Source organism: Phyllobates terribilis, unplaced genomic scaffold, assembly GCF_046119375.1.
Source record: "Phyllobates terribilis strain yellow unplaced genomic scaffold, ASM4611937v1 Scaffold_12__6_contigs__length_324123572, whole genome shotgun sequence".
NCBI classification, from domain to species: domain Eukaryota; kingdom Metazoa; phylum Chordata; class Amphibia; order Anura; family Dendrobatidae; genus Phyllobates; species Phyllobates terribilis.
The window spans coordinates 200,215,553-200,227,841 of record NW_027362772.1 but is presented as its reverse complement, the minus strand read 5'-3'; positions in this window follow the sequence as shown (position 1 = coordinate 200,227,841).

Here is a 12,289-nt window from a genome sequence, read left to right as displayed (position 1 = left end):
ATAAGGGCAAATCGAGGACTCTTTCCTACAGGCAATTACGTCAGGTTGAAACAGCAGCGGCAAAAAAGCCTTGTCATAGCAGCAGACAAGTTTTTGAAGCTGCTTGTGCCTCCAACGTCCCCCGAACAACAAGATGCAGGGTCCTTCAGAGGTTTGCAGCTGTGCATATGCCATCCTGTCGACCTCCTCTATCCACTTCACACAAGCAGAAACGGCTCCAGTGGGCCAAACATTACATGAAGACTGATTTCAAAACTGTTTTGTTCACGGATGAGTGCCGTGCAGCGCTCGATGGTCCAGATGAATGGAGTGGAGGATGGCTGGTTGATGGACACCCCACGCAAACACGGCTACAGCGCCAACAAGGAGGAGGTGGAGTAATGTTTTGGGCTGGAATCATGGGGAGAGAGATTGTCGGCCCCTTTAGGATCCCTGAAGGCGCTAAAGATGAACTCCATAATGTATGTGGATTTTCTCAAACAGCACTTCCTGCCATGGTTCAAGAAGAAGAACCGTGTATTTCACAGCAAGATCATTTTTCTGCATGATAATGCACCATCTCATGCTGCACATAAAACATCTGCATCTCTGGCTGATATGGGCATAAAAGGGGACAAACTTATGGTGTGACCCCCATGCTCCCCTGACCTCTACCCCATTCAGAACCTTTGGAGCATCATTAAAAGGAGTGTCTATGATGGCGGGAGGCAGTTCACATCTAAGCAACAGCTCTGGGAGGGTATTCTGTCCTCATGCAAAACAATTGAAGCAGAAACCATCCAAAACCTGACAAATTCAATGGACGAGAGAGTTCAGAAGCTCCTTTCGAACAAGGGGTCCTATGTGAAAATGTAACATCACCTAGAATAAAGTTTTGAGTTGAAAACTGTTTGATTACAGTTTCTAACAACCTGCTAATGCTTATAATTTCAAAAATGACCATTTTTTTGGTCTTTATTAAAATGAAAAGGTTGATCGAAAAGTTTGGGGGATCTAAGAGTGTGGCAACCCAGTAGTCATGATTACTTCGAATTCTGACAATATGAGGGTCATGCTGCAGGTAGTGCAGCAAGAAGGCACTTATGTGTCTTGCGCATCTCGGAGCCCCAAAATTATTTTCCGGGCTAGATGCAGCTAAAAATTATTTTTAATTTTAAATCTGGTGAAGCTTATTATAGATGGCCTAGTAGGATCAGTGCTGCACACTGCTACAAAGCCCAAATTATTTTCCAGTCAAGATACAGATAAACATGATTAGTAATTTGAAAGCTTAAAACGGTTGGTAGGGTGATTTTAACCAATCATCAAGCTTTTACTCTCCCCAGGATGACACAGGGGTAGAAAAGTCGTTTCGGATCCATGATTTGTTCATCTTTATGAACGTGAGTCTGTCTACATTATCAGTGGAGAGCCGCGTGCGCTTATCTGTCAGCACACCACCAGCAGCGCTGAACACACGTTCAGACAGAACGCTGGCTGCGGGGCATGACAAGATCTCCAAGGCGTAAGTGGCTAGCTCCGGCCATTTATCCAGATTGGAAGCCCAAAAAGAGCAAGGGTCCAGTGACACAGTCGTGGCTTCAATGTTTACTTGGAGATACTCCTGTACCATCGTCTCTAGGCGTTGACTATGTGTCAGACTTCTTGTCTCCTGTGGCCTTGCAAAGGATGGGCTAAAAAAGTGGTGAAATGATTCCGCAAAATTGATGTTACCAGCAGATACTGTGGTTCTGTTACGGTTTGAGTGCTGAACACTTGACGGTCCCACGGTTGGCAAGTTGGAACTGTGAGATTCACTACGTGCACCACTGGTATTTTGTGGAAAAGCACATGTAAGATTCTGCAACAGTCTCTGCTGATACTCCTGCATGCGTGCATCCCTTTCTATGGCAGGAATAATTTCTGCAAATTTACTTTTGTACCGGGGATCTAACAGTGTGGCAACCCAGTAGTCAGGATTATTTCTAATTCTCACAATTCGAGGGTCATGTTGCAGGTAGTGCAGCAAGAAGGCACTCATGTGTGTTGCGCATCCAGGAGCACCAAGTCCCTGTTGTGTTGGTGGCGAGGTAGCAATCATGCTTCCTTCCTCTGTCCTCTCCCCCCAACCTCGCACAACAGAAATGTGATCAAGGTCTCCCTCATCTGATGAGTCTTCCATCAGTTCGTCCTCCACTTCTTCCTGGGCTCCTGCACCTTCCTCACTAGTTTGGCTGCTACCATGCGCCCTGGTAAAATCATCTCCCCCACCCTCACATGCCTGCCGCCTTGGTGCTGCCGACCGTCTGGACCTTGCAGATGTTAGCCCTTCCGCATACAACTCCTCCTCCTCTACTTCCTCCACCTCCTCTTGTGCCACCACCTGACTCCGAATTCTGTTTAACATGTGCTCCAGCATGTAAATCACCGGAATAGTCATGCTGATAATGGCATCGTCAGCACTAAACATCTTCGTCGCCATTTCAAAACTGTGCAGAAGGGTGCATAGGTCCCTGATCTGAGACCACTCCTCCAGCGTGATTTGCCCCACCTCTGAATCTCGTTGGCCCAGGCTATACGTCAGAACGTATTGCACCAGGGCTTGTCGGTGCTGCCACAGTCGCTGCAACATGTGCAGAATTGAATTCCACCGGGTAGGCACATCGCATTTTAGCCGGTGAAGTGGCAGGCCCAACGACTTCTGTAGAGATGTAAGTCGCTGAGCTGCGGGATGCGAACGGCGGAAGTGAGCACACAGCGACCGTGCCCTCTGCAGAAGGCCATCTAGTCTGGGATAGTGGGCTAAAAATTGCTGGACAACCAGGTTCAACACGTGAGCCATACAAGGCACGTGTGTGACATTGCCCCGGCGAAGGGCCGCACCCAGGTTTGCAGCATTGTCGCACACGGCCTTCCCTGGTTTCAGGTCCAGTGGAGACAACCATTCATGAAATTGGTTCTCCAGAGCTGACCACAACTCCTCAGCTGTGTGACTCACATTTCCCAGACATTTCAAAGTAAAAACCGCCTGATGACGTTGAGCCCTACTGCCAGCATAGTAAGGAGGTGTGCAGGATCCCTTCTGCGCAGTTAGAAAGCTTGTGGCATGACCAGACAGCCTTTGGGTGCAGGTGGAAGACCGAGAGGAGGTTGAGGAGGCAGAAGCAGTGGAGGAAAAATGACATAAAGAGGATTGACGCACAACTCGTGGGGACGGCAAGACTTGGACAGCAGCCCCTTGTCCTGCTGTCACCATAGTTACCCAGTGCCCAGTCAGCGACATGTAACGCCCCTGTCCATGCCTACTCGTCCAAGTGTCTGTGGTGAAATGCACCCTGTCACACACAGAGTTTCTCAAAGAAGCGGTGATGTTGTGTGCGACATGCTGGTGGAGCGCAGGCACACCTTTCTTTGAGAAGTAGTGCCGACTGGGCATCTGGTACTGGGGCACTGCGACGGACATAAGGTCTCGAAAATCCTCTGTGTCCACCAGGCGGAAAGGCAGCATTTCTGTAGCCAAGAGCTTGCAGATGGTGAAATTCAACCTCTTAGCTTTCTCATGGCTAGGAGGAAATGGTCTTTTACTTGTCCACATCTGAGGGACCGAGGGCTGGCTATTGTGCTTAGACGGGGTTGATAAGGGTGTCCCCGGCAAACTGCCGGTCTGTGAGGAAGATGCAGGCGGACATGTTAGGTTGCCTTGATCCAAAGGTGGTGCTATCGATGTCGGACAGCGCTCAAGACCAGCTGGTGTTACCACCGCCAAAGAAAATGATGACCTGCCAATCACGCTGGCTGTTGCGGGTAAAGAGGTGGCAGGTCTGCGCCCCAAAACAGGTGTGACTGCTGTCCCCCCAGTCACAGAGGATGAAGAGGCCGCGGATGCACAAGATATGGCAGACGGTGGTTGGCCCGGCCGGCTAGACCGCATTGTAGCACACTGAGCTTCCCACTGCAACTTATGCTTCATGTCCATGTGCCGGTTCATGCATGAAGTACTCAAACTATGTATTTTTTGGCCTCTACTTAGCTTTTGCTGACAAATGTTACAGATAACACGAGTTGGGTCATCTTTATCGATCTGAAAAAATGCCCAGGCTATGCAAGGCTTAGCACCCATGCGACCTGAAGAGCCACCACGACTTGTGGTGAGAGGCAGAGTTGTGTTTGAGGATGCAGTTGTTGACGTGCTTCCAGTACTACGTCTCTGTCCAGGAAGGCGCAACCTGACCTCGTCGTCACTAGCATCTTCCTCCACCTCCTCTGCTGACCTCATCTCTTGGCTGACTGTGGGTTGACAGTAAGTGGGATCTCCAACCTCATCATCATCACCCTGTGCGTTATCACACCCGTCGTCCTCAGAGCCAACCTGTTCCTGCCCTGACAAAAAACTAAAGTTGTCGCTCCAATCAGGTATTTGAGTCTCATCATCGTCTTCCTCATTGTCTCCACCAACAGGAGTTACAGTTTGGGAATGAGGGTCTACATTATGGTCAGAACCTTCTGCGTCTGGTCCTGGATCCGATTCATAAAGATTCTGGGCATCAGTGCAGATCATTTCCTCGTCTGGATTCACTGAAGCGCTGGAGTCGACCTCTGATTCCCAGGCTATAGTATGAGTAAACAGCTCTGCAGACTCAACCATCTGTTCTACCTCATACTCAGACGGGCAGCTGGAGATTTGGGAGCTGTGAGGAAGCAAGTGCGATTGGGGTGACACCTTTGAGGACTGGAGTATTTGTGATGTTGAAGTTGATGTGGAGGAGAGCCCACTTAAAGGAGCACTTGATATCCGTTGAAGCACCTGCTGTTTTTGTGCCTCATCTGGAATTTGTAGCGATTGGCGTGGCCGTAAGAAAGGGATCTTATCACATTGTCCGCTAAAAGAAGTAGACATTTTAGTTTGGCTGGAAGATGGTCTTTCTTCTGCACCTACCCCACGGACACAACCTTTTTTCCCCTTCCCAACACGCCTATTCCCCTTTCCACCAGCAGCAGGCCTTTTTCCACTCATTTTGGTGGTTAACTAATTCACAACTCTGGAGTTGTTTGCACAAAAAAACAATGGATGGTAACCGAGCAGAGCTGAGTGGCCAAACTGTGGTATTAGGCCAAAACTATTGGCTGGGTTAGATGCAGAAAAAAATAATTTTTAATTTGCAACCTGATGGAGGTCAGTATAGATGGACTAATAGACCAAGTCCCACACACTGCTAGAAGCCCAAATATTTTTTCAGAGCTAGATGCAGAAAAAAATTATTTTTAATTTGCAACCTGATGGAGGTCAGTATAGATGGACTAATAGACCAAGTCCCACACACTGCTAGAAGCCCAAATATTTTTTCAGAGCTAGATGCAGAAAAAAATTATTTTTAATTTGCAACCTGATGGAGGTCAGTATAGATGGACTAATAGACCAAGTCCCACACACTGCTAGAAGCCCAAATATTTTTTCAGAGCTAGATGCAGAAAAAAATTATATTCAGTTTGCAACCTGATGGAGGTCAGTATAGATGGACTAATAGAATGATGCTATGCCCAAAAGATTTTACTTCACTAGGTGCAGTAAAAAAATTGGTATTCTATACACAGGTGGTATATCTTGCAACACAGATAGGCTACTCCACTGACTAACACACTCTGCAATAGGCCAAAAAGGATTAGCTTTGCTAGATTCAGCCAAATGCTGTGAAAAAAACTTGCACAGCACTGGCACAGACCTGCCTGGCAAAAACTGATAGGAACTGATGTAACCTAGTCCTGAAAAGGACTCCAATTACAATTAGTCTTTACTCCCACAATCTATCTATTTAAGAGCACAGACCTGCCTGATAAAAGTCGTAGGAAATGCTGTAACCTAGTCCTTAAAAGGACTGCAATCACAACTATTCCCTACTCCCAAGCTATCTGTATATTTGTGCGAAAATTGGCTTGAAATTAACAAGGTATAGCGCACACAGCAACAGCGGTGCCGTCTAACACGCAGCTGCAGCAGTGAGAAAATGGTGGCGACGGGGAAAATGGCTTGGTCTTATAGGGCAAGGACATGTGACATACACTGCCAATCACACATGCCCTTGCTTGTGTGAAAAAAAGCACTTCGCTCCGTGTGTGCGCTGCTGATAGGCTGACAGATTGCACCTCCCCACTGCAAATGCGGGAAAGAGAAAAAAAAATGGAGATCTTCATTGTTCCTGCAGAGATCCATCCCCTGCCCCTCCCCCCGCCCCGCTGTACACTCAAACTGCGTATTAACATTAATTTTCATCATTACTGAGAAAAAATCCAGTTATGATTTTGGTGCACGAACAGTTATCGAACATAACCTCGAACAGCCGAATTTTTCTCAAATTGTTCGTGTTCGCCGACCGGCTCGAACACCGCCCAAAACAGCTCGAATTTGAGATTGGCGAACAGTTCGAGTAGAACAACGCTCATCTCTAAAAGAGAGCTGCCAGAGTACACATAGTAGCGACTACCCCTAGAAACAACAGAGACAAAGGACGGACTGCAGGAGGGGGACAGAGACTATGTTACGGATGTAAAAAGCCAGGACATTTTAGAAAGGACTGTAGGACCAACCCGTATCCAAATGCTCAGAGTACGGGTCCTCCAGCTGACCAAACAACGCCCCCATAGGATGAGGGTAGCTTGCACATGAACCCCCTCATCTCCTTACCCCCAACTCCCAGTTGTATAGTGCAGGTGAACCTACCAGGGGGACATGAAATCGATTTCCAAGTAGATACGGGGGCCGACAATTCAGTAATTACGCAAGGTGATTGGCCATACACTGACACTGATTTTTCACATCATGTCATTGCCACCCCCTTCAATTCCCTGTCTATCCTGCTCCCTGTTACTAAGAGAATTCCCCTGCAAATTCAAGGAGTTACTGTACATAGCCAGCTCATGGTATCGCCCCGAGGCCAATGTAATCTTTTGGGAAATGATGTGTTGTCCCAATTACAAGCACATATTGAATATCATCCCGATGGCACTGTCACCATGACCCCAGGTTTAAAACCAAGTACCCTTTGCAAAATTATGTCACTAGATATTGCCAGCATAGAAGAGAAAAATGAGTTTCCCCTGATATTGGAGCATGCTGTGCCACATGACTTTTGGGCCTCAGACAAAACAGATGTTGGTAGGTTAAGAGTTCAACCAGTAATGGTAAAATTAAAACCAGGAGCAATCTTACCTCAACAGAGGCAGTATCCCCTTAGCTCGGCTCAGGAGAATGCCATAGCCCAGCAAGTCCAAAAATTACTACACAGGGGAGTCCTAGTCAAAACCCAGTCCCCTTGCAACACTCCCCTGTTCCCAGTAAAGAAAAAGAGTGTGCCAGGACAACCAGCCGCATATAGAATGGTCCATGACCTCCGGTTGGTTAACAAAGCCACAGAACTTCTAACACCAGTTGTGCCCAACCCGCATACTCTTCTGTCACAGATACCTTCTAACTCTCTTTGTTTTTCAGTGGTCGATTTGGCAAATGCATTTTTCAGTGTACCATTACATCCTGACTGCCAGTACTTGTTTGCTTTCACATTCCAGGGTAGTCAATATACATGGACAGTGTTGCCACAGGGTGCCCAGAATTCACCCACAATGTACACTGCAAGTCTGCAGGAAATACTGGAGGGATGGTCTGAACCACATATCGTTGTTCTGCAATATGTCGATGACCTGCTCATTTGTGCCCCCTCCAGGAAACAATGTCATAGTGCAACTATATCGCTTATGTTGTTTCTCTATCACGCTGGCTGCAAGGCATCGAAAGATAAGCTTCAGTTTTGTAAATCTTCAGTCACCTTTTTGGGACATTGCATTATACCAGGAGCTCGTCATTTAACAAATGCACGCAAACAAGCAGTATAGGCATTCACCGTCCCTAACAATGTTGCAGCCCTCAGAACTTTTCTTGGACTTGTTTCCTATTGCAGACAATGGATTCATGCCGTCTCTATTTTGATGCAGCCCCTCTATGACTGTCTTACTCCAACACCTTTTGTACTAACACCAGAGGCAATAGACTGTTTTTATTCACTCAAAAACTGTATTTTGGCCGCTCCAGCTTTGGGTACCCCTAACTATGAGCTCCCATTTACTCTGTACCTTCATGAACAAGCTGGACATGCAGCAGGAGTTTTAACTCAAACACACGGTGATAATCAGAGACCTGTTGCCTATTTTAGTGGCAGATTAGATGCGGTGGCCAGAGGTGCACCATCCTGCGTACGTGCTCTGCATGCTGTTGGACTATTACTCCATAAATCCGCAGACATTGTTCTTGACCACCCGCTCACCGTGCTCACACCTCATGATGTCTACACTATATTGAATCAAGTGCAACCCGCTCACCTCTCAGCAGCACGTCATCTTAGGTTACAATGTGCACTGTTAATGCCTCCCAATGTCTCTTTACAGAGGTGTACTACCCTGAATCCAGCAACTTTGTTACCTCTCTCGGATCTAAAGGAGGGGTCAGGTACTGTGCTTTTTAAGGAAGATCCAAGAGAGGAAGTTCCCCATGACTGTGTGCAAATAATGGCACAAGAAACGGCAGGTTTACCTACTGTATTTGAACATGAATTAGAAAATGCAGATTTTGAATTTTTTGTAGATGGATCCCGTCATCAGAACGATTCAGGTACTTTCCATACTGGATATGCAGTTGTCTCCCTCAATGCAGTAATCAAGGCAGAACCAATGCTCCCACACCAATCGGCTCAAGAGGCTGAACTTAGGGCCCTAACTGAGGCCTGTAAACTAGCAGAAGGTAGTATTGTTAACATTTACACGGATTCTAGGTACGCATTCGGTATATCGCATGATTTTGGTCCCATATGGAAGTCAAGAGGTTTCCTGACGGCAGTAGGCACCATTAAGAATGCTGATGCGGTCCAGCAGTTAATTGATGCACTACAACTACCCAAAAAAGTAGCTGTCATAAAGGTAAGAGCACATACCAGACGCACCGAACAGGTGAGTAGAGGAAACGAGATGGCAGATGCAGCGGCAAAAACAGCAGCCTGTAAGCCACAACAAGGGCCAACAGCACGTCAGTTAAGTGCCCCTAAAAACCCTTTTGTGTCGGAGGACATCTTATCCCAAATGCAGGCTCAGGCTCAAAAGGAGGAGGTTGATAAGTGGTTAAAGGAAGGTGCATGCCTGAATGAAGCAAATGGGGTATGGGGGAAAGGGACACAACGATGCCTTCCAAGGGCACTGTACCCAGCAGCTGCCCAGATACTACATGGGCCGACACACCAATCTAAAACGGCTGTGATGAGTGTGATGCAGAAACATTGGGTGGCACCAGGATTCTCCACCTGTATAGAAAGCCTGATACAAGGGTGCATGATATGTGCTACACATAATCAGGGTAGAGTAGTTAAAACACCACCCAAACACACACCCCGGCCCCTCTATCCATTCCAGAGACTGCAAATTGATTATATTCAGCTGCCAAAGTCAGGATCATGGAAATATGTGTTGGTCTGTATTGATTTGTTCTCAGGATGGCCAGAGGCTTTCCCGATTGCCAAAGCCACGGCTGCGGCAACCGCAAAGAAACTGCTTGCGGAGGTGGTCTGCAGGTATGGGGTACCAGAGGTAATTGAGAGTGACAGAGGTACACACTTCACAGGTGAAATAATGAATGAAGTCATGTCAGCTCTAGGAATTCAACAAGCATTACACACCCCATATCACCCGCAAAGTAGTGGTAAAGTGGAAAGACTGAATGGGACATTGAAATTAAAAATTCAGAAAGCCATGGCTGAGACAGGAAAACCATGGCCGGACTGTTTACTGCTTGCTCTGTTTTCAGTAAGATACACGCCTAATAAAAAGACTGGACTCTCTCCATATGAGATATTGTTTGGCAACGTACCCAGCCTAGGGTGTTTCTATCCGCAAGCATTAGAAATGAACAACCATGTGCTTAGTTTCTACATGAGGGCTTTACACAAAAAGATTAAGCAAGTACATGATAATGTCTTCAGTTCTCTTCCAGATCAAGACTCTAGCAGCCATACGCTGCAACCTGGAGACTGGGTGGTTATAAAAAGACACGTGAGGAAAAGCCTAGATCCACGGTTTGACGGACCCTTTCAAGTTCTGCTGACCACAAGTACAGCCGTTGCAAAAAGATACTAGGAGAACCAGCGGACAAAGAATGATGACATTGTTTATACTTACCTGCATACTTACAACCACAGGTGCATGGACTAGGTTGAGCACCACAGATGGAGACGACAATAGATTCATTAAACACCATCTTGCTCTAATCGATGGACTAAAGGAGCAAAACCAGACCATTGCTAATTGTTGGATATGTACACATGCCCCTGTGACATCCACTAGCATACCCTTTCTCGCTGTTCCAGTCTCATGGGAAGAGATAAACTTTTGGGTGAACTGTTCAGATAATAGGGCCCGCATGTTGCCACTATATAGACAATTCTAGTGTATTGACGCTGAAGCATAAGTTAGAAGACGTGGTAAAATTAGGGAGACTTTATGATGAGGCCAACCTCAAGAATCAGGATAGATGAGGCCCCTCAAGTTCAAAGACCCCATCTATGCTATATAAGCCTGACAGTTGCTTTAGGTCAAAAAAACAGCAGCTGTATGTTCCTTCCTTGTATCAATAACGTGTCCTTGCTAGAAGATAACGTGGCCTTGCTAGCCAGATACTTCTAATTAAATGTCTCAAAGCATACAGAAACTAGTTTTTTGCTTGCGCAGCTAAATTGTATAATCGAACCATATATGGTAAATCCGATTCCTGCCTTCAGGGTGTATATTAACCCTGTGTTTTAATAAAGTTTAGAGCTTGTTGACACATACATCCTGTCCTGTGTCTCATTCTCTCCGATATCATAATCCAAGGATAGAAGACCCAGAATGCAGTGACGACACCAGCATAGGCTAAACTTGTTTGGAAACCACTGATGTAAAACCGATGGGACCCGATACCATCTGGAGACAATTTTATAATTTGTCTCTTGTGCTTTAGTTGCAATGGGCGACTTATGGGAGAGGTGAAAGCACCTAAACCATTGGTCATTTGAAAATTTTTGCTGTAACTCCAATTCCCACTCTTCACAGAAGTGAGGGAGAGATTCTAGATAGGAGGAAGAGAGCAATTTGTATATAGTTGATATTGCATGTTTCGCACTTTTTGGCGAGATGCATAGCTTTTTAAATTTAGACAGATGTCGCATCCGATCCGATCTGTTAGATCGAGAACGGTAGAAATGCTGCAGTTGGGAATATTGAAAACTATGACATGGCGTTGGAGAAACTCCATGGAGAATGGATGTGAGGGGTAGGAGGGGGCCATGGGGAGCGATCTGGTAGAGGCGCAAGGGTTTCTTTTTTGAACTATTTAGAAATAGACCAGAGGAGATTCCTGGTGGGAATCCAGGATTATCCGTAATAGCAAGTATAGGGCCAGAGGGATCAACCAAGGGGTCTCGAGAGTGAGATATATGTATGGTTTTGAGAGTGTGTCTTGTACTGAAAGATAGAGGGACGTCTCTATGACAGGGGACACACGGCAAAATCCAAGGGAGGGTGGAAATGGAGAGGGGGCAAGAGTCCTGGGCAATAGTGACCCAGCACTTGCAGGGTGAGCCTTGAACTAAGTCCAAGATCAGTGAATAAGCAGCTGCTAAGAAATATTTACGACAGTCAGGTAAACCAGTACCTCCTGAGTCTTTAGATCTAAATAGGGTAGTAGACCTGATTTTGGAACGACCCGAGGACCATACGAAACGATTTAGTATACTTTGGATTTTCTTCCAAAAGGGAGAGGGAATATGGACCGGAATGGTCTGGAAGAGATATAGCAGTCTCGGCAGGATTGTCATTTTTATAATGTTGCCCCTACTGAACCATGAGAATTCAGCCTGATTCCAAGAAGCCAGTTTCCTCTCCAATCTGAACAAAAAAGGCTGAAAATTCAATGCAAATAGATTAGAGGGGTCAGAAGGGGCGCAAACTCCTAAATAAGTAATTGAGTTATCAGAAGGCCATTTGAAAGGGAAGTTACTCTTTAGGGACTGGATTATCTGGGGGGGACAGGGATATGTTGAGGGCCTCAGATTTGTCAGCGTTTATTTTGAAGTATGACCAGTTCCCAAACCTGTTTAGCTAACAGCAGGGAAGGCAGAACAATGTGAGGATTGGAAAGATAGACTAAAAGAAAATCATCTGCAAATGCAGAACATTTGTATTCACAATTTTTAATGATAACCCCTTGAATGCTGGTATTATTTCGGATAGCAGGCCTGGA